The sequence below is a fragment of the Scyliorhinus torazame genome, chromosome 4, assembly GCF_047496885.1.
Source record: "Scyliorhinus torazame isolate Kashiwa2021f chromosome 4, sScyTor2.1, whole genome shotgun sequence".
In the NCBI taxonomy this organism is placed as follows: Eukaryota; Metazoa; Chordata; class Chondrichthyes; order Carcharhiniformes; family Scyliorhinidae; genus Scyliorhinus; species Scyliorhinus torazame.
Genome location: NC_092710.1, coordinates 52,195,329 through 52,215,438, shown reverse-complemented (window position 1 = coordinate 52,215,438; position 20,110 = coordinate 52,195,329). Strand labels below are relative to the sequence as shown.

At 43.2% G+C, this 20,110-nt stretch overlaps 6 non-coding genes across 6 annotated transcripts; all 6 read right to left on the bottom strand.

Annotated features, from left to right (window-relative positions):
• Positions 1–751: 751 nt before the first annotated feature.
• trnak-uuu (transfer RNA lysine (anticodon UUU)) lies at positions 752–824 on the bottom strand. Its single transcript has one exon. It is a non-coding gene; the product is annotated as a tRNA-Lys (tRNA).
• Positions 825–2,417: 1,593 nt separating this feature from the next.
• Positions 2,418–2,490, bottom strand: trnak-uuu (transfer RNA lysine (anticodon UUU)). The gene has a single exon. It is a non-coding gene; the product is annotated as a tRNA-Lys (tRNA).
• An 11,062-nt stretch (positions 2,491–13,552) lies between these two features.
• Positions 13,553–13,625, bottom strand: trnak-uuu (transfer RNA lysine (anticodon UUU)). The gene has a single exon. It is a non-coding gene; the product is annotated as a tRNA-Lys (tRNA).
• Positions 13,626–14,685: 1,060 nt separating this feature from the next.
• Positions 14,686–14,759, bottom strand: trnai-uau (transfer RNA isoleucine (anticodon UAU)). Its single transcript has one exon. It is a non-coding gene; the product is annotated as a tRNA-Ile (tRNA).
• A 453-nt stretch (positions 14,760–15,212) lies between these two features.
• On the bottom strand, positions 15,213–15,285 carry trnak-uuu (transfer RNA lysine (anticodon UUU)). Its single transcript has one exon. It is a non-coding gene; the product is annotated as a tRNA-Lys (tRNA).
• Positions 15,286–16,774: 1,489 nt separating this feature from the next.
• Positions 16,775–16,847, bottom strand: trnak-uuu (transfer RNA lysine (anticodon UUU)). The gene has a single exon. It is a non-coding gene; the product is annotated as a tRNA-Lys (tRNA).
• Positions 16,848–20,110: the final 3,263 nt, after the last annotated feature.

Here is a 20,110-nt window from a genome sequence, read left to right as displayed (position 1 = left end):
TCAATTCCGTGTGATCCTTATTCAGAGCTGAAGCGAGGTTACATGCAATGGAGTAGATGAGGAAAATGGAAGTTGCGTGAAAAATGGGCGATAGGGAAGTTTGAATCAAGTTTGACATAAAACAAGGGAAAGCAATCTTGAAGGTCAGTACCACAGAAATGTTGTCAACATTTTCTGTGTTCACCATTAAACATGCTTCACAGACTACATGCTTTGACCTGAATGCATAAAGGTACTGCTGAGATTTAACTCAGGATCTACTGTTTACAAGACAGGCACTTTAACCATCTAAGCCACAGCACCAATCTCCAAGACAGCTTCGCAAGTGTGGAACAGATTTCAATTGTTTTGATTAAACATCAGTATTGTTGATTTCTCCTGCTGACTTTGAGAGTGCAAATTAAAATATTCATCGGCACTGGGTTTTGAAACTGTAAAGATTGCAGTTATTTCTGAAAGTTATTAATTTAAAAGCAGATCTGCAAGAAAGAAGTATACAAACAGGAAATATTTTGCGAATTGGTAAGTGATTAAACATGGCCAGAAAACTATAGTGATATAATGCAGGACAAGTCCAGGAGAGAGTTTTTACATTCACTGAAAATCTAGCAACAATTCTTGAAAATTCTGGACGGCTGTTGCAATTTGGCAAACACGACGTTGTCACGGTTCTTCCACTTGCCATAAAGCATCCTGCATTCTTTATCTTTCATTTCCTACCGTTCATTGGGAAGCCTTGAGCCAAAATCAAAACCCTGACAGTGACTTGAACCCTGGACCCTCAGATTAAAAGTCTGATGCTCTACCGACTGAGCTACCAAGGCCCATTCCCAAAACCTTTCTCACAGCTCACTTCAAAGTCTCATATTGTATCTTTTGAATTTCCTTCATTGGTCATTCAGCCTCTCCAGCTCATTTCCCTCGCAAGCAGACCGGCAGCCTCCCTTCGGCTTTCTTTCTCAAATTCTTCAACTTGGAATCGCATTTTTCCAATGACCTGTGATGTGACAACTGTTGTTACCCAGGGACATGCACTGGGACTTCAAGACATTGAAGATTACGGTTAGTTCGCTGAGATATCAGTGGGAAGCTGCAGAGATACGGATTGTATTTTTAGAGAGGTAATAAAGCATGTCATCTGTTGTTTGATGTGGCAGAGAGTGAACGCAAGTAAGCTCATCTAGTAAAGTAGCAAATTATGCAAATCGCAAAGTTTCAGGGTGCAAATAGATCTGTCAACGCCACATCTTCAGAGAAAACAACCCATCCTTTATGCCGCCCAAATCGTTCTTGCTGACATGCAGCAACATATATCGTCCAATAAAAAGGCAAATTACTGCAGTTATGAAATTTGAAAAAAAACAGGAAATTATGGAAAATCTCAGTGTGTCTGGCAGCATCTGTGAAGAGAGAACCGAGCTAACGTTTCGAGGCTGCGTCACTCTTCATCAGAGTAAATCATTTAATCATTCAATCTTTGCTCACAGACATCGCTGACAGACATTCAAAATGTTCCTTCTGGATTTCCTGAGGTCAATCCTGTCGTGCATTCAAAGGAAAATACTGCACATGTTGTGAATGTGCATGAGAAACTAAAAATGATTAGATTAAAGCTCATAAAATTTGAGGATGTCTGTGGAGCCAGACACAAAGTTAATGTTTCAAATCCGTGTGATCCTTATTCAGAGCTGAAGCGAGGTTACATGCAATGGAGTAGATGAGGAAAATGGAAGTTGCGTGAAAAGTGGGAGATAGAATCAAGTTTGACATAAATCAAGGAAAAGCCATCTTGAAGGTCAGCACCACAGAAATGTTGTCAACATTTTCTGTGTTCACCATTAAATGACAAGCATTTTTCACAGGCTATATGCTTTGACCTGAAAGTGTAAACGTATTGTTGAGATTTGATCTCAGGATCACCTGTTTACAAGACAGGCGCTTTAACCAGCTAAACCACAGCACCAACCTGCATAGCATGTTTGCAAGTGTAGAACAGATTTCAATTGTTTTGATTAAACATCAGTATTGTTGATTTCTCCTGCTGATTTTGAGAGTGCAAACTAAAATATTCATCGGCACTGGGCTTTTGAAACTGTAAAAATTGCAGTTATTTCTGAAAGTTATTAATTTAAAAGCAGTTCTGCAGGAAAGAAGTATACAAACAGGAAATATTTTGTGAATTGGGAAGTGATTAAACATGGCCAGAAAACTACAGAGGTATAATGCTGGATAAGACCAGGAGAGAGTTTTTACATTCACTGAAAATCTAGCAAAAATTCTTCAAAATTCTGGACGGCTGTTGCAATTTGGCCAACACGACGTTGTCACGGTTCTTCCACTTTCCATAAAACATCCTGCATTCTTTATTTTTATTTCCAACCGTTCATTGGGAAGCAAACGCCTTGAACCAAAATCAATGCCCTGACAGGGACTTGAATCCTGGACCCTCAGATTAAAAGTCTGATGCTCTACCGACTGAGCTATCAGGGCCCATTTCAACATTTCTCTCATAGCTCACGTCAAAGTCTCATATTGTATCTTTTGAATTTCCTTCACTGGCAATTCAGCCTCTCCAGCTCATTTCCCTCGCAAATGTTGAATCCCAAATTTCTTTATCCGTCAGTCTGGCCTCAATAAAAGTCGAGATGGATTTGCAGGTATAACATGAGTTATTTTATTCAGCTTGCAAGCTACCTAGTCCACAGTGATACAGATAACATGTTGCTCTCTGCAGCCCCGGGAACTAAGTGAATGTCCCAGACAAAGAGATCAGTACTGATACATTCAAATGGCATCAAGTTTCACATACTCGACACCCATAGGTCATCCTATGTCCCTCCTGACTTGTTTGATCTATTCTGATTGGCTCACTTCCAATCCCTTTCTCCGACCCCTATCAATTCAACATCACTCTCATAGACACACCTCTTCCTGCTTTTTTCCATGCGGTCTAAAATCCTTTGTCTCTATTTGCCAGAATCAAAGTGGCTTATTTCTACATTACATTAGCTAATATCTCGAAAGTAACTATTTTATATCACATTCGTCATTCCCTCCTTTTATCATTCCATGATAACCGAACTATCCAATCCATAGCTACGGTTCCTCATCTAAAAAGACCTGTCGCTGCATTTCCAATTCCTGTCTTAGCCCCCCTTCATCTGCTTCACCCTCATGGATTTTAACAGTTAAATGTTTTGGGGCGGTGATCTGATCCAGTGCACCCCGCATTCTACCCATCACACATTTAAGGATGGCCAGGCCCACAAAGATGCAGCCGATAGCTACCACTCGATACATGGCCATATTTATCAACCAGTCCTTCCAACCTCCAAATCCCCAGTTACCCCAAGAGCCAGGATCCTGCATCCCGTCCAAGTGATCCCGTATGCGATCCATAAATTTAGTGATGTTAGCGGTCAAGTCTTGAACTCCCACGATACACTTGCCCTGCACTATGGCGCATACCCCAACCTCACGGGCCAGAAGATAGTCAAGAGCATACCGGTTCTGCATTGCAAACAACCGTAGCTGAGACAACTCCTTGGTTATTGCCCCGAGGGCTCCCAAGGTTTCATTTCCCGAGATGGTAAGGCCGCAAATAAAATAATTCCGATCACTGACAGCCAAGGAACCCCCCACACCTCCCAGTGTCAATACGCCCAGAATGCCTCACCCGGCTGAGTGGCCCCGGTTGGGTGCAAGATCCTGAGGTTTTTTCCAGTTCTCGCAAAATTCAGCAGAGACTGCCCAGCGTGCTAACTGATTATGCAGGTTCCACGCCGAAGGGCAGGGGACTGTGGTAGGGACTAGAGTCCCTATAGCAATTCGGCGGGGAAATGGGGGTGACAAAACATTGGTCGCTGTACCATTAAATAAAAAGTAGTCTCCTTGCTCCATGTGCAGGCTAGCATCACAATCAGCATATCGGTTGCGTAAGGACCCTCCAGTAGCCCAGTTTATCCAACTTTGAAACGCCCATTCGGGCCGCCTAGCAATGCGGAAAGCCCTAGTCCCAACAGTGATATGAGAGACATTCGCCCAGCCACAAAGGAGCTGGAGGCCGGCGTTCAATGGAACGCAAGTGGTGTTGTAACAAACGCATTGGCCAGACGCCTGGGTGATATGGCACCTCCTGTCCGTACAGGTGGGAAACAGACATGTTATATTTGTGTCCACCTCTACCAGCAAACAGCCGTATCCTTCACTGCTGAAGCAATTCTCGTACGACCGGGAATCCCTATTGGGAGTGAAGTGGCTAGGTATGTACGCCCTCCACCGTCGCAGCCTATCGTACTGTGAATGGGAATTATCCCGAGGAAGGGGAAGGCAAATAGCCGGTGGTGCTGAATCCGGATCGTAAGGAAGAGTGACTTGCTCGGGCAGTGGTTCGGAATGCTGACAATGGACCACGGTTTGGGTAGTGCCCCAAAGCGGTGAAACAGAAAATAACCTAGACACCGCTGCGGGGTTTGGGTAGCAGACAACCCGTCCCTGGCCATACAAGCGGTGGTAAATCTGGTAGAAGAGATTCATACTACCCGGGTTTTCCTCAGTTTGGCCTTTAATTAACTTAAGTGTATCTCCCGGTAACCTACGTTCTAGCTGTACTTCCCTTCTCATACGCCCCGTCCTCTCTCTAGTCCCTTTCACTTTCTCATAGCCTCTTCCTACGCTCTCCTGACGGCCTGATTTTACCTTTATTGCACCACTCTTAACACATCCAAAATCAAATTTACATGTATTCCAAAAACAAGGCAATGTCCACATAATGTTCCCTTCCCATCGCCGGGACCGGTGCAACTGCTTCATGACTCCTGCATTCTCCTTAACTTTGATGACCTTCCATGAGTCGATACCATGTCCTCGTATATGGGGGCAGCGAAGAACATCACCTTTGCAGAGGTGATGTAACCTTGTAGATTGGTTGGGGCTACACAGATACATAATATTCCCCTTTTCCATGTCCATCGCCAATAACACGCCAAGCGAAGTGAGGCCAAATATCAGACAGACGATGCGTAGCCACTCCATCATGCTCCACACCTGTAAAATAGCACTGGAGAAGGGAGGCAGTTTAGTATCTGACCTTTTACAGTAGTGGAGATGGACTCAATTTACAGTGATGTAGGTGGACCCAAGCACTTCGCCCCTCCACTTTAACTGCTGTGGGGGTGGTAAGGAGAACTTGGAAGGGCCTGTCCCATCGCGGCTCCGACCCCTTCCTAGTCCAATTTTTGACCATGACATAACTACCGGGCTGGACTGAAAGTGAGCTAGGTACTGGGGGCGATGGCTGGTGAGCCGCGCGGACCTGGCCATGGAGTTACTTGAGCACTTGCGTGAGGGCTAGAACATAGGTGGTCATCTCTTCAGTCATCTGATGAAACTGAACCAGTCTGGGAACCTGCAGGCTCCAGGGAGTTCTAAGAGGCCTGCCATAAAGAATCTCGGCGGGAGAGAGCCGGGCCGGTCCCGTAGGTGTAACCCGCAGCTGGAAGAGGGCAACAGGGAGCAACTTAAGCCATGTCAGTCCCGTGTCTGCTCTTAATTTAGCCAATTTAGTTTTGAGGGTCTGATTGTGCCTCTCAACCAACCCGGCCGCCTGCGGTCTATAAGCACAGTGTAACTGCTGGCGTATGCCCAACTGTGAGCAAAACTCCTTGTTAATTTGTCCAATAAAATGAGGCCCATTATCAGAACTTAACTGAGCTGGTATACCGTACCGGGGAATGATTTCCCTCATCAAGACTTTAACCACAGTAGCAGCTTTATTATCGATAGTCGGATACGCCTCGACCCATCTGCTGAACACATCCACAATGACCAAAACATATTTATAACATTGACACCTTTCCAACTCAATGTACTCCATTTGGAGCGTCTCAAAGGGACCACTGGGCAACAGGGTTTGCCCCTTCCCACAAGAGATACCTTTTCCGGTGTTATATTGCTGACAAATCAAACACCTATTACTGATACTTTGGGCCAACCCCTGCATTTTAGGGTGCCACCAAGTGTCCAGCAACAAATCACTTGTCCCTCGAGCCCCACAATGAGTTGCAAAGTGTACACATTCAATTACCCATAAAGCCAGCACATCAGACATACAAGTCTGATGTGCAGGCGTGGTCCATAAAGAGGAAACAGAATCATATGTACAACCTAACCGTTTCCACATTTGTTTATCACTCTCAGGAGCGTCCTCCTGTAACCTTATGACGTCTTGGATGGTTGGCATTGACTTGTCAGAAGCAGACATATTTATAGTAGATCGTTTAGTCTGACTTAACATCTTAGGCACCATCACTTGCTGAATTTGCGCGGCTGTTCGCGCTGCACAATCTGCTCGTTCATTACCAACGTCAACTGGGGTTGTACCATTCGTGTGGGCAGCGCATTTAATAACGGAAATCTGCGCGGGCATAAGGAGGGCCTGCAGTAGGTCATTAACTAAACCCCGGTTGGATATTTCTGTGCCTGCTGAGGTAAGGAATCCCCTATTCTTCCAGAGTTGTCCGAAGTCATGAACTACCCCGAAAGCATATCGGGAGTCAGTGTAGATATTTACACGGCGATCTCCCCCAAGTATACATGCACGGGTGAGGGCAAAAAGTTTGGCTTGTTGTGCTGAGTAAGGGGTCTGGAAAGCTGCCGCTTCTAGAATCAGACCATCCTGATCTATGATTGCATAACCCGACAGTCTCCGGCCAGTGGGGCTTACTAATGCACTGCCATCAACATACATAATCATGTCAGGTTGTTCTAACGGAATATCACTCAGATCGTCCCTTATTGTTGTAGTTTCCTGAATCAAGGCTAAACAGTCGTGACCAGGCACGTCCTCATTGACAGGGGGACCACTGAGAAAACAGGCTGGATTGATAGTGGTGCAGTATTTAAATGTCAGGCGTGGATTGTTCAAAAGGCATATCTCATACCTATTCTGACGAGCTGCGGTAAGATGCTGAGTCTGCAGTTGCCCCAATAGTGCGATTACCGAGTGGGAGCTATACACCGTAATATCCTGTTGGAGAGTGATGTTGGCAGCAGCCTGCAAACTATTGTATATCGCTGCCAAGATCTGGGTGCAAACAGGGTGGCCCAACGCCACTGGGTCGAGTTTGGAAGAGTAATATGCTACGGGCCGGTGCTTGTCCCCATGTTGCTGGGTGAGTACCGCTGTTGAACATCCTTCCAGAACAGTACAGTATATCTGGAATGGTCGGTCGTATAGGGGCCTACCGAGGGCCGGTGCTTGTAGCAAGGCCTGCTTCAGGCAACGGAAGGCCTCGAGTGCCTCGGTGGTGAGAGTAAAATTCCCCCCTTCACTAGTGTAAGGCTCCAGCAGCTTTGTATAGACAGCGATGTTTGGTATCCACTGCCGACAAAAATTCATCATACCCAGCCAATGACGAACCTCCTTGGCTATTGTAGGGGCGGGGAATTGGCATATTGGTTCAATACTACTGGGTTCGAGACTTCTTTCTGTGGTTGTAAGTAAAACTCCGAAGAACTTAACTTTTCTCTGAGCCACCAAGACCTTTGCTTGTGAAACAACATAACCCAACGAGGATAGGTGGTTCAATAATTGGATCACATCATCCCTATTACTGGGCTCGTCAGGACTTGCCACCAATATGTCATCTACATACTGCACCAGAGTGGAACCATGCTCCAATGTCAAGGCCTGGAGTTGGGTCTGCAGACATCTGGAGAAGAGTGTAGGTGAATTGACGAACCCCTGTGGCAGTCGGGTCCAGGTATACTGCTGTCCATTGTAAGTGAAGGCAAACAAATATTGACTTTCAGTCGCAAGTGGGAGGGCAAAGAAGGCGTGCTGAAGGTCAATTACGGCGAAGACCCGGGCTTGAGCTGGAATTTGAGCCAGTATGTGGGCAGGGTTAGGGACGAGAGCATGTAATGGCTATGCGATGGCATTAATTGAACGTAAATCCTGTACTAATCGGTACTGGTCTGGTTTGGCTGGTTTAGGCACAGCAAGTATGGGGGTGTTACATTCTGATTGGCAAGGGACCAAAATACCCTGTTTCAACAGCTCTTGAATTAATTTATCTATTGATGGAACAGCTTGAGATTTCAGGGGGTATAGTCGAATGGAAGGTAGCTTTACATGATCCTTAATCATCACCTTAATAGGTGTAACATTTGTCTTTCCCACTTGTGATGGGTATTCCGCCCAGACCTGTGGATTGACATATTCCAACACATCATGTCCCCTGTGATGCTGCAGTCGAGTGTTAATCGTTTCAGGGACCTCAAAATATTTTATGGTAGTGCCGTCCGGCATGACTTGAAGTGCGTAGTCTGTTGGATCCGAATGATCCACCGCCCTCCTGACCATTCGCCCCATATCCCTGGCATGGTACTGGTCATGGACCTGACGTGTAATATGAGGGCTCACCGAAGCTGACTGTGGCCATAAATGTGGTGATATTGTCACAAAATCGGCTGTACCTTCTTTTCCCGTGACTGTGGCTGTAACCTTGACTGGCCATTCGGTCTCAAGTAATGGCCGGTATTTGTCCTCCAACTCCCTGTTTCGTCCAGTTCTGTCATAGGCCAGGGTAACGTGATGCAGTGACTATTCGACGTCTAACGTCCACCACTGGGGGGTGATAGAAATATAGCACTGTTGTCTCATCCTCCATGATGTAACCGTTACCCCCTCATCTCCGCATTCTAGCTGTAGCTGCAAGATACACAGTAAATCTCGGGCCAACAAGTTACAGTCCAATCCAGTAGTCACTACAAACTGATGCTCTGCAGACTTATTCTCGTAAGTGACTGTCACAGGTTCAGAAATAGGATACTCACACACCTGTCCTTGGAACCCTGACAATTGCTGCGTGTGGTCGGATAATGGTAATTTAAGTGCTGATTGCACAGAAGACATGGCTGCCCCGGTGTCGATTACAAATGAGTGATGTTGATCTATCTGCAGAGAGATAATAGGTTCCCTGTCCGATTGGAGAGTCCTTATGGCTAAATTAGCTCGTCAATCCTGTGTTGGGAAAGGGTTTTCCTGGGAGAAGTCAGTGTATCTCGTCTGTCCTCCCCTTGGTGGGTACCCTCTCCTTTGGGTCGGATAATCTCCTTCTACTGCCTGTCTTTTAAAGGGGCATCCCTGTTGCCAGTGATCTACACGGCCGCAATTAAAACATGCATTTCTCCCTCTATTTCTGCCCCGTCCTCTTCTTCCAGTAGACCAATGGCCCCTCAGAGGGGGCTGCGGTTGTAGAGCTGTTGATTCGTTCGGTGGGCCATAAAAAGGGGGTGAGGGTCCCTTTGGGTGGGTTTGGTATCCTCCTCTTCGCTGATCCACCCACCCAAAGTCACTATATTGGGGCTCCTGCTGGTAAACTACCATTTCTGCCGCTTGTTGGGATTGCCAATCATCCTTTTTCATTACATACTCAGTCTTAAGCTTTGTAACTGAGCCTCCTTCTTGGCCTACACCCTCCTTCCAATAAAATCTGACTACCCTTGCCATCTGGGAAGGGTCGTTCTCTGTCCAATTCATGTTATTACATTTCACAGCAGTAACCACAGAAGGTGGTAGGCAATGCATTAACATAGCACAATATTGAGGGGAATTCTGACCATTTTGATACAGCAAATCGCCTGACTGCCCCCGGTAGATTTCATTAAAACGCTCCAGAAATTCCTCTGGCTCTTCAGTCTTCTTAGGTTTTAGGTCTAAGAGAACAGAAAGATTTATGGGCCTTTGAAATGTGTATTCAATGCATTCAAGATCTGTGTCCTTCTATCGTCGTCTAACGCATAGGCCTGCTGAAGTGCGGCATGACTAGCATAATTCAGGTGGTTAAGATAATTGCGGTACTCTGCTGGGGTTAAAATCTGCTGGACTAGGGCCCAGAGGTCCCTTGAATCAGCTTGATAAATTGAGATGGTAGTTCTCAAGGAATCCACAAAGGCAGCAGGAGATTTTTTTCTATCTGGGATTGTAGCCATAATAGCCATCATCTCACTGGGTGTCCATGGGAAGTAAACGTCTATCGTGGGGTTCGCTCCCGCAGTCACTGCGTCGGGGTTTCGCATCTTCCTAATCGGTAACTGTCTCCGAATGTCACCAGGGGGCACTCTAGCTATTTCCCCTGGTTGTTCCAAGACTTCAACGTCTCTCCCTGTCACTAGGGGGAGTTCTTTCTCTTCAAAAGAAGTTGTTTCAGCTTCCTTTGTTCCCGAATCTTGTGGTTTCTCCTTAGTTTGGAGAGACTTAGGTGATATGCTTAATTGTTTCTGGTGAGGGTCAAGCCCCTCTCTCGCTGTCCGAGATCTTGTCCTAGAGCTAACTGGGCTTGTGGGACAGAGTTCCTTTTGCTCTTCTGGGCGTGAAGTTGGTAAATCAGGACCCACACTATCACCCACACTATCATCCAAAAGGGCTTGAGTTTCTGGCATATTTGGAATCTGGGGAGCAATGACTGGGTATATATTATTGTACTCTGGTGGTTCTGGAATGAGCGCAGACCATGCTACAGGTGCAGTCGGAACTTTTACTGACTTTTCCAAATTATTGAATTTTTCTTTTTCTGTCAATTCAAGGCCAGCCATTGAACTACGTAGCTCATCTCTTGTTTGACCCGCGTCTTTCCTGTCTCTACTTGCTCTTTTTTTAAATGCACATTCCTTTTTCAAGATCTGTAATGTTTTTAGGTTACCCTGTACACTAATTGGAATCCCCATTTTAAGGGCATTGTCCTGCCAGCTAGACAACATAATCTTATCTCTTTCCTCTTGACAATATTGCCTCCATAATCCAATTAATTCTTTAGCTTTCATACTTTGATTTTTTTCTCCAAATTTGTCCCTGGATTTTCTTAACCATTTCTAGGTCTTTGGTGCCCCCTAGTGGCCATTCATCTCCCATTTTAGTTCTTAACTGTGCTGACAATTTTCTAAAATCCTTCGCTTTGTCCGGATACTTATCACATAATATTCGCAGTGGCATGCCTGGATCATTTGTGCTATCCAAGGAATTCCCCATAATCACAACTAGTCCTCGGAACTGCGTTTTTCGCCACTACAGTCCAAGGAGACAATTTTAGATTAATCAACTATATTTTTAACACACACACACATGGAGGTGAACCATTTTCAATTTCAAATGTCGCATCGACCTCCCATAATCTAACCCAACCGAATTAACTCACAAATGAAGTTGAACCATTTATAGATTTAAATGTCCCATCAACAATATAGCCTACCCCAGCCGAATTAACTCACAAATGAAGTTGAACCATTTATAGTTTTAAATGTCCCATCAACAATATAGCCTACCCCAGCCGAATTAACTCACAAATGAAATCCCATCAATTAAAATGCTAATCCCCAGACTGACCTGTGATTTCGTCGAGGCGGTCTTTCTGTGCCAACCGCGAGTGACCAGACTAATCAGACGATAAGAAGAGGGGAACAATCAATGTGCGGTCATTTTCCAGTTCTACATTGAGGGCCCTTGTTCCCCATCCTCCTGTTCATAATCAGTCTAATTCTGATTTTGCAGTTGAAACCAGGATCGCCCTGAGAAATCAAGGTTTTCGGCACCAAATGTTGAATCCCAAATTTTTTATCCGTCAGTCTGGCCTCAATAAAAGTCGAGATGGATTTGCAGGTATAACATTAGTTATTTTATTCAGCTTGCAAGCTACCTAGCCCACAGTGATACAGATAACATGTTGCTCTCTGCAGCCCCGGGAGCTAAGTGAATGTCCCACACAAAGAGATCAGTACTGATACATTCAAATGGCATCAAGTTTCACATACTCGGCACCCATAGGTCATCCTATGTCCCTCCTGACTTGTTTGATCTATTCTGATTGGCTCACTTCCAATCCCTTTCTCCGGCCCCTATCAATGCAGCATCACTCTCATAGACACACCTCTTCCTGCTTTTTTCCATGCGGTCTAAAATCCTTTGTCTCTACTTGCCAGAATCAAAGTGGCTTATTTCTACATTACATTAACTAACATCTCTAAAGTAACTATTTTATATCACATTCGTCACAAGCAGACCGGCAGCCTCCCTTTGGTTTCCTTTCCCAAAATCTTCAACTTGGACTCGCATCTTCCCAATGACTTGCGATGTGGCAACTGTTGTTGCGCAGGAACAATGCACTGGGACTTCAAGACAGTGACGAGTAAGGTTAATTCTCTGAGATATGAGTGAGAAGCTACAGAGATACAGATTGTATTACAAGAGAGGGAATAAAGGGTGTCATCTGGTGTTTGTTGTGGCAGAGAGTGAACGCAAGTAAGCTCATCTAGTAAAGTAGCAAATTATGCAAATCGCAAATTTCAGGGTGTAAATAGATCTGTCAACGCCACATCTTCATGGAAAACGCCCCATCCTTTATCCCGCCCGAATCGTTCTTGCTAGCATGCAGCAACAGATATCGTCCAATAAAAACGCAAATGACTGCAGATGTGAAATCTGAAAAAAAACAGGAAATGATGGAAAATCTCAGTGGGTCTGGCAGCATCTGTGAAGAGAGAACCGAGCTAACGTTTCGAGGCTGGGTCACTCTTCATCAGAGTAAATCATTTAATCATTCAATCTTTGCTCACAGACATCGCTGACAAACATTCAAAATGTTCCTACTGGATTTCCTGAGGTCAATCCTGTCGTGCTTTCAAAGGAAAATACTGCAGATGTTGTGAACCTGCATGAGAAGCTAAATATGATTGGATTAAAGCTCAGAAAATTAGAGGATATCTGTGGAGCCAGACACAAAGTTAATGTTTCAAATCCGTGTGATCCTTATTCAGAGCTGAAGCGAGGTTACATGCAATGGAGTAGATGAGGAAAATGGAAATTGCGTGAAAAGTGGGAGATATGGAAGTTTGTATCAAGTTTGACATAAATCAAGGGAAAGCAATGTTGAAGGTCAATACCACAGAAATGTTGTCAACATTTCCTGTGTCCACCATTAAATGAGGAGCATTCTTCACAGGCTTCATGCTTAAACCTGAATGTATAAAGATACTGCTGAGAGTTGAACTCAAGATCTCCTATTTACAAGACAGGTGCTTTAACCATCTAAGCCACAGCACCAATCTGCAAAGAAACTTTGCAAGTGTAGAACAGATTTCAATTGTTTTGATTAAACATCAGTATTGTTGATTTCTCCTGCTGACTTTGAGAGTGCAAACTAAAATATTCATCAGCACTGGCCTTTTGAAACTGTAAAAATTGCAGTTATTTCTGAAAGTTATTAATTTAAAAGCAGTTCTGCAGGAAAGAATATACAAACAGGAAATATTTTGCGAATTGGGAAGTGATTAAACATGGCCAGAAAACTACAGTGGTATAATGCTGGATAAGACCAAGAGAGAGTTTTTACATTCACTGAAAATCTAGCAAAAATTCTTGAAAATTCTGGACGGCTGTTGCAATTTGGCAAAAACGACGTTGTCGCGGTTCTTCCACTTTCCTTGAAGCATCCTGCATTCTTTATTTTTATTTCCGACCGTTCATTGGGAAGCAAACGCCTTGAGCCAAAATCAAAACCCTGACAGGGACTTGAACCCTGGACCCTCAGATTAAAAGTCTGATGCTCTACCGACTGAGCTACCAGGGCACATTCCAACAATGTTCTCATAGTTCAGTTCAAAGTCTCATATTGTATCTTTTGAATTTCCCTCCCTGGTCATTCAGCCTCTCCAGCTCATTTCCCTCGCAAGCAGACCGGCAGCCTCCCTTCGGCTTTCTTACTCAAATTCTTCAACGTGGACTCACATTTTACCAATGACCTGTGATGTGACAACTGTTGTTACCCAGGGACATGCACTGGGACTTCAAGACATTGAAGATTACACTAGTTCGCTGAGATATCAGTGGGAAGCTGCAGAGATACAGATTGTATTTTGAGAGAGGGAATAAAGCGTGTCATCTGTTGTCTGTTGTGGCAGAGTGTGAACGCAAGAAAGCTCATCTAGTAAAGTAACAAATTATGCAAATCGCAAAGTTTCATGTGTAAATAAATCTGTCAACTCCACATCTTCATGGAAAACGCCCAATCCTTTATACCGCCCAAATCGTTCTTGCTGACATGCAGCAACATATATCGTCCAATAAAAAGGCAAATTACTGCAGATGTGAAATCTGAAAAAAAACAGGAAATGATGGAAAATCTCAGTGGGTCTGGCAGCATCTGTGAAGAGAGAACCGAGCTAACGCTTCGAGGCTGGGTCACTCTTCATCAGAGTAAATCATTTAATCATTCAATCTTTGCCCACAGACATCGCTGACAGACATTCAGAATGTTCCTACTGGATTTCCTGAGGTCAATCCTGTCGTGCATTCAAAGGAAAATACTGCACATGTTGTGAATGTGCATGAGAAACTAAAAATGATTGAATTAAAGCTCATAAAATTTGTGGATGTCTGTGGAGCCAGACACAAAGTTAATGTTTCAAATCCGTGTGATCCTTATTCAGAGCTGAAGCGAGGTTACATGCAATGGAGTAGATGAGGAAAATGGAAGTTGCGTGAAAAGTGGGAGATATGGAAGTTTGAAATAAAACAAGGGAAAGCAATGTTGAAGGTCAGTACCACAGAAACGTTGTCACCATTTCCTGTGTCCACCATTGAATGAGGAGCATTCTTCACAGGCTACATGCTTAAACCTGAATGTATAAAGGCACTGCTGAGATTTGAACTCAGGATCTCTTATTTATAAGACAGGTGCTTTAACCATCTAAGCCACAGCACCAATCTGCAAAGGAACTTTGCAAGTGTAGAACAGATTTCAATTGTTTTGATTAAACATCAGTATTGTTGATTTCTCCTGCTGACTTTGAGAGTGCAAACTAAAATATTCATCAGCACTGGGCTTTTGACACTGTAAAAATTGCAGTTATTCTGAAAGTTATTAATTTAAAAGCAGTTCTGCAGGAAAGAAGTATACAAACAGGAAATATTTTGCGAATTGGGAAGTGATTAAACATGGCCAGAAAACTACAGTGGTATAATGCTGGATAAGACCAGGAGAGAGTTTTTACATTCACTGAAAATCTAGCAAAAATTCTTGAAAATTCTGGACGGCTGTTGCAATTTGGCAAACACGACGTTGTCACGGTTCTTCCACTTTCCATAAAGCATCCTGCATTCTTTATTTTTATTTCCGACCGTTCATTGGGAAGCAAACGCCTTGACCCAAAATCAAAACCCAGACAGGGACTTGAACCCTGGACCCTCAGATTAAAAGTCTGATGCTCTAGCGACTGAGCTACCAGGGCCCATTGCAAAAATGTTCTCATAGTTCAGTTCAAAGTCTCATATTGTATCTTTTGAATTTCCTTCACTGGTCATTGAGCCTCTCCAGCTCATTTCCCTCGCAAGCAGACCGGCAGCCTCCCTTCGGCTTTCTTTCTCAAATTCTTCAACTTGGACTCGCATTTTACCAATGACCTGTGATGTGACAACTGTTGTTACCCAGGGACATGCACTGGGACTTCAAGACATTGAAGATTACGTTGAGTTCGCTGATATATCAGTGGGAAGCTGCAGAGATACAGATTGTATTTTGAGAGAGGGAATAAAGCGTGTCATCTGTTGTTTGTTGTGGCAGAGTGTGAACGCAAGTAAGCTCATCGAGTAATGTAGCAAATTATGCAAATCGCAAAGTTTCAGGATGTAAATAGATCTGTCAACACCACATCTTCATGGAAAACGCCCCATCCTTTATCCTACCCAAATCGTTCATGCTGACATGCAGCAACATATATCGTCCAATAAAAAGGCAAATTACTGCAGATGTGAAATCTGAAAAAAAACAGGAAATGATGGAAAATCTCAGTGGGTCTGGCAGCATCTGTGAAGAGAGAACCGAGCTAACGTTTCGAGGCTGGGTCACTCTTCATCAGAGTAAATCTGTGAATCTGCATGAGAAACTAAAAATGATTGGATTAAAGCTCATCAAATTTGAGGACGTCTGTGGAACCAGACACAAAGTTAATGTTTCAAATCCGTGTGATCCTTATTCAGAGCTGAATCGAAGTTACATGCAATGGAGTAGATGAGGAAAATGGAAGTTGCGTGAAAAATTGGAGATATGGAAGTTTGAATCAAGTTTGACATAAAACAAGCGAAAACAATTTTGAAGGTCAGTACCACAGATATGATGTCAACATTTTCTGTGTTCACCATTAAATGAGGAACATTCTTCACAGGCAACATGCTTTGACCTGAATGTATAAAGGCACTGCTGAGATTTGAACTCAGGATCTACTTGTTTATAAGACAGGTGCTTTAACCATCTAAACCACAGCACCAATCTGCAAAGGAACTTTGCAAGTGTAGAACAGATTTCAATTGTTTTGATTAAACATCAGTATTGTTGATTTCTCCTGCTGACTTTGAGAGTGCAAACTAAAATATTCATCAGCACTGGCCTTTTGAAACTGTAAAAATTGCAGTTATTTCTGAAAGTTATTAATTTAAAAGCAGTTCTGCAGGAAAGAAGTATACAAACAGGAAATATTTTGCGAATTGGGAAGTGATTAAACATGGCCAGAAAACTACAGTGGTATAATGCTGGATAAGGCCAGGAGAGAGTTTTTACATTCACTGAAAATCTAGCAAAAATTCCTGAACATTCTGGACGGCTGTTGCAATTTGGCAAACACGACGTTGTCACGGTTCTTCCACTTTCCTTGAAGCATCCTGCATTCTTTATTTTTATTTCCGACCGTTCATTGGGAAGCAAACGCCTTGAGCCAAAATCAAAACCCTGACAGGGACTTGAACCCAGGACCCTCAGATTAAAAGTCTGATGTTCTACCGACTGAGCTACCAGGGCCCATTACAAAAATGCTCTCATAGTTCAGTTCAAAGTCTCATATTGTATCTTTTGAATTTCCTTCACTGGTAATTCAGCCTCTCCAGCTCATTTCCTCGCAAGCAGACCGGCAGCCTCCCTTCGGCTTTCTTTCTCAAATTCTTCAACTTGGACTCGCATTTTACCAATGACCTGTGATGTGACAACTGTTGTTACCCAGGGACATGCACTGGGACTTCAAGACATTGAAGATTACGTTTAGTTCACTGAGATATCAGTGAGAAGCTGCAGAGATACAGATTGGATTTTGAGAGAGGGAATAAAGGGTGTCATCTGTTGTTTGTTGTGGCAGAGTGTGAACGCAAGTAAGCTCATCGAGTAAAGTAGCAAATTATGCAAATCGCAAAGTTTCAGGGTGTAAATAGATCTGTCAACACCACATCTTCATGGAAAACGCCCCATCCTTTATCCTACCCAAATCGTTCATGCTGACATGCAGCAACATATATCGTCCAATAAAAAGGCAAATTACTGCAGATGTGAAATCTGAAAAATAACAGGAAATGATGGAAAATCTCAGTGGGTCTGGCAGCATCTGTGAAGAGAGAACCGAGCTAACGTTTCGAGGCTGGGTCACTCTTCATCAGAGTAAATCTGTGAATCTGCATGAGAAACTAAAAATGATTGGATTAAAGCTCATCAAATTTGAGGACGTCTGTGGAACCAGACACAAAGTTAATGTTTCAAATCCGTGTGATCCTTATTCAGAGCTGAATCGAAGTTACATGCAATGGAGTAGATGAGGAAAATGGAAGTTGCGTGAAAAATTGGAGATATGGAAGTTTGAATCAAGTTTGACATAAAACAAGCGAAAACAATTTTGAAGGTCAGTACCACAGATATGATGTCAACATTTTCTGTGTTCACCATTAAATGAGGAACATTCTTCACAGGCTACATGCTTTGACCTGAATGTATAAAGGCACTGCTGAGATTTGAATTCAGGATCTCTTGTTTATAAGACAGGTGCTTTAACCATCTAAGCCACAGCACCAATCTGCAAAGGAACTTTGCAAGTGTAGAACAGATTTCAATTGTTTTGATTAAACATCAGTATTGTTGATTTCTCCTGCTGACTTTGAGAGTGCAAACTAAAATATTCATCAGCACTGGCCTTTTGAAACTGTAAAAATTGCAGTTATTTCTGAAAGTTATTAATTTAAAAGCAGTTCTGCAGGAAAGAAGTATACAAACAGGAAATATTTTGCGAATTGGGAAGTGATTAAACATGGCCAGAAAACTACAGTGGTATAATGCTGGATAAGGCCAGGAGAGAGTTTTTACATTCACTGAAAATCTAGCAAAAATTCTTGAACATTCTGGACGGCTGTTGCAATTTGGCAAACACGACGTTGTCACGGTTCTTCCACTTTCCTTGAAGCATCCTGCATTCTTTATTTTTATTTCCGACCGTTCATTGGGAAGCAAACGCCTTGACCGAAAATCAAAACCCAGACAGGGACTTGAACCCTGGATCCTCAGATTAAAAGTCTGATGATCTACCGACTGAGCTACCAGGGCCCATTACAAATGTGTTCTCATAGTTCAGTTCAAAGTCTCATATTGTATCTTTTGAATTTCCTTCACTGGTCATTCAGCCTCTCCAGCTCATTTCCCTCGCAAGCAGACCGGCAGCCTCCCTTCGGCTTTCTTTCTCAAATTCTTCACTTGGACTCGCATTTTACCAATGACCTGTGATGTGACAACTGTTGTTACCCATGGACATGCACTGGGACTTCAAGACATTGAAGATTACACTAGTTCGCTGAGATATCAGTGGGAAGCTGCAGAGATACAGATTGTATTTTGAGAGAGGGAATAAAGCGTGTCATCTGTTGTCTGTTGTGGCAGAGTGTGAACGCAAGTAAGCTCATCTAGTAAAGTAACAAATTATGCAAATCGCAAAGTTTCAGGGTGTAAATAGATCTGTCAACGCCACATCTTCATGGAAAACTCCCCATCCTTTATACCGCCCAAATCGTTCTTGCTGACATGCAGCAACATATATCGTCCAATAAAAAGGCAAATTACTGCAGATGTGAAATCTGAAAAAAAACAGGAAATGATGGAAAATCTCAGTGGGTCTGGCAGCATCTGTGAAGAGAGAACCGAGCTAACGTTTCGAGGCAGGGTCATTCTTCATCAGAGTAAATCATTTAATCTTTGCCCACAGACATCACTGACAGACATTCAGAATGTTCCTACTGGATTTCCTGAGGTCAATCCTGTCGTGCATTCAAAGGAAAATACTGCACATGTTGTGAATGTGCATGAGAAACTAAAAGTGATTGGATTAAAGCTCATAAAATTTGAGGATATCTGTGGAGCCAGACACAAAGTTAATGTTTCAAATCCGTGTGATCCTTATTCAGAGCTGAAGCGAGGTTACATGCAAGGGAGTAGATGAGGAAAATGGAAGTTGCATGAAAAGCGGGAGATATGGAAGTTTGAAATAAAACAAGGGAAAGCAATGTTGAAGGTCAGTACCACAGAAACGTTGTCACCATTTCCTGTGTCCACCATTGATTGAGGAGCATTCTTCACAGGCTACATGCTTAAACCTGAATGTATAAAGGTACTGCTGAGATTTAAAGTCAAGATCTCCTGTTTACAAGACAGGCGCTTTAACCATCTAAGCCACAGCACCAATCTGCAAGACAGCTTTGCAAGTGTAGAACAGATTTCAATTGTTTTGATTAAACATCAGTATTGTTGATTTCTCCTGCTAACTTTGAGAGTGCAAATTAAAATATTCATCGGCACTGGGCTTTTGACACTGTAAAAATTGCAGTTATTCTGAAAGTTATTAATTTAAAAGCTGTTCTGCAGGAAAGAATAATACAAACAGGAAATATTTTGCGAATTGGGAAGTGATTCAACATGGCCAGAAAACTACAGTGGTACAATGCAGGACAAGACCAGGAGAGAGTTTATACATTCACTGAAAATCTAGCAAAAATTCTTGAAAATTCTGGACGGCTGTTGCAATTACCAAACACGACGTTGTCACGGTTCTTCCACTTTCCATAAAGCATCCTGCATTCTTTATTTTTCATTTCCTACCATTCATTGGGAAGCAAACGCCTTGAGCCAAAATCAAAACCCTGACAGGGACTTGAACCCTGGACCCACAAATTAAAAGTCTGAAGCTCTACCGACTGAGCTACCAAGACCCATTCCAAAAATGGGTCACAGCTCACTTCAAAGTCTCATATTGTATCTTT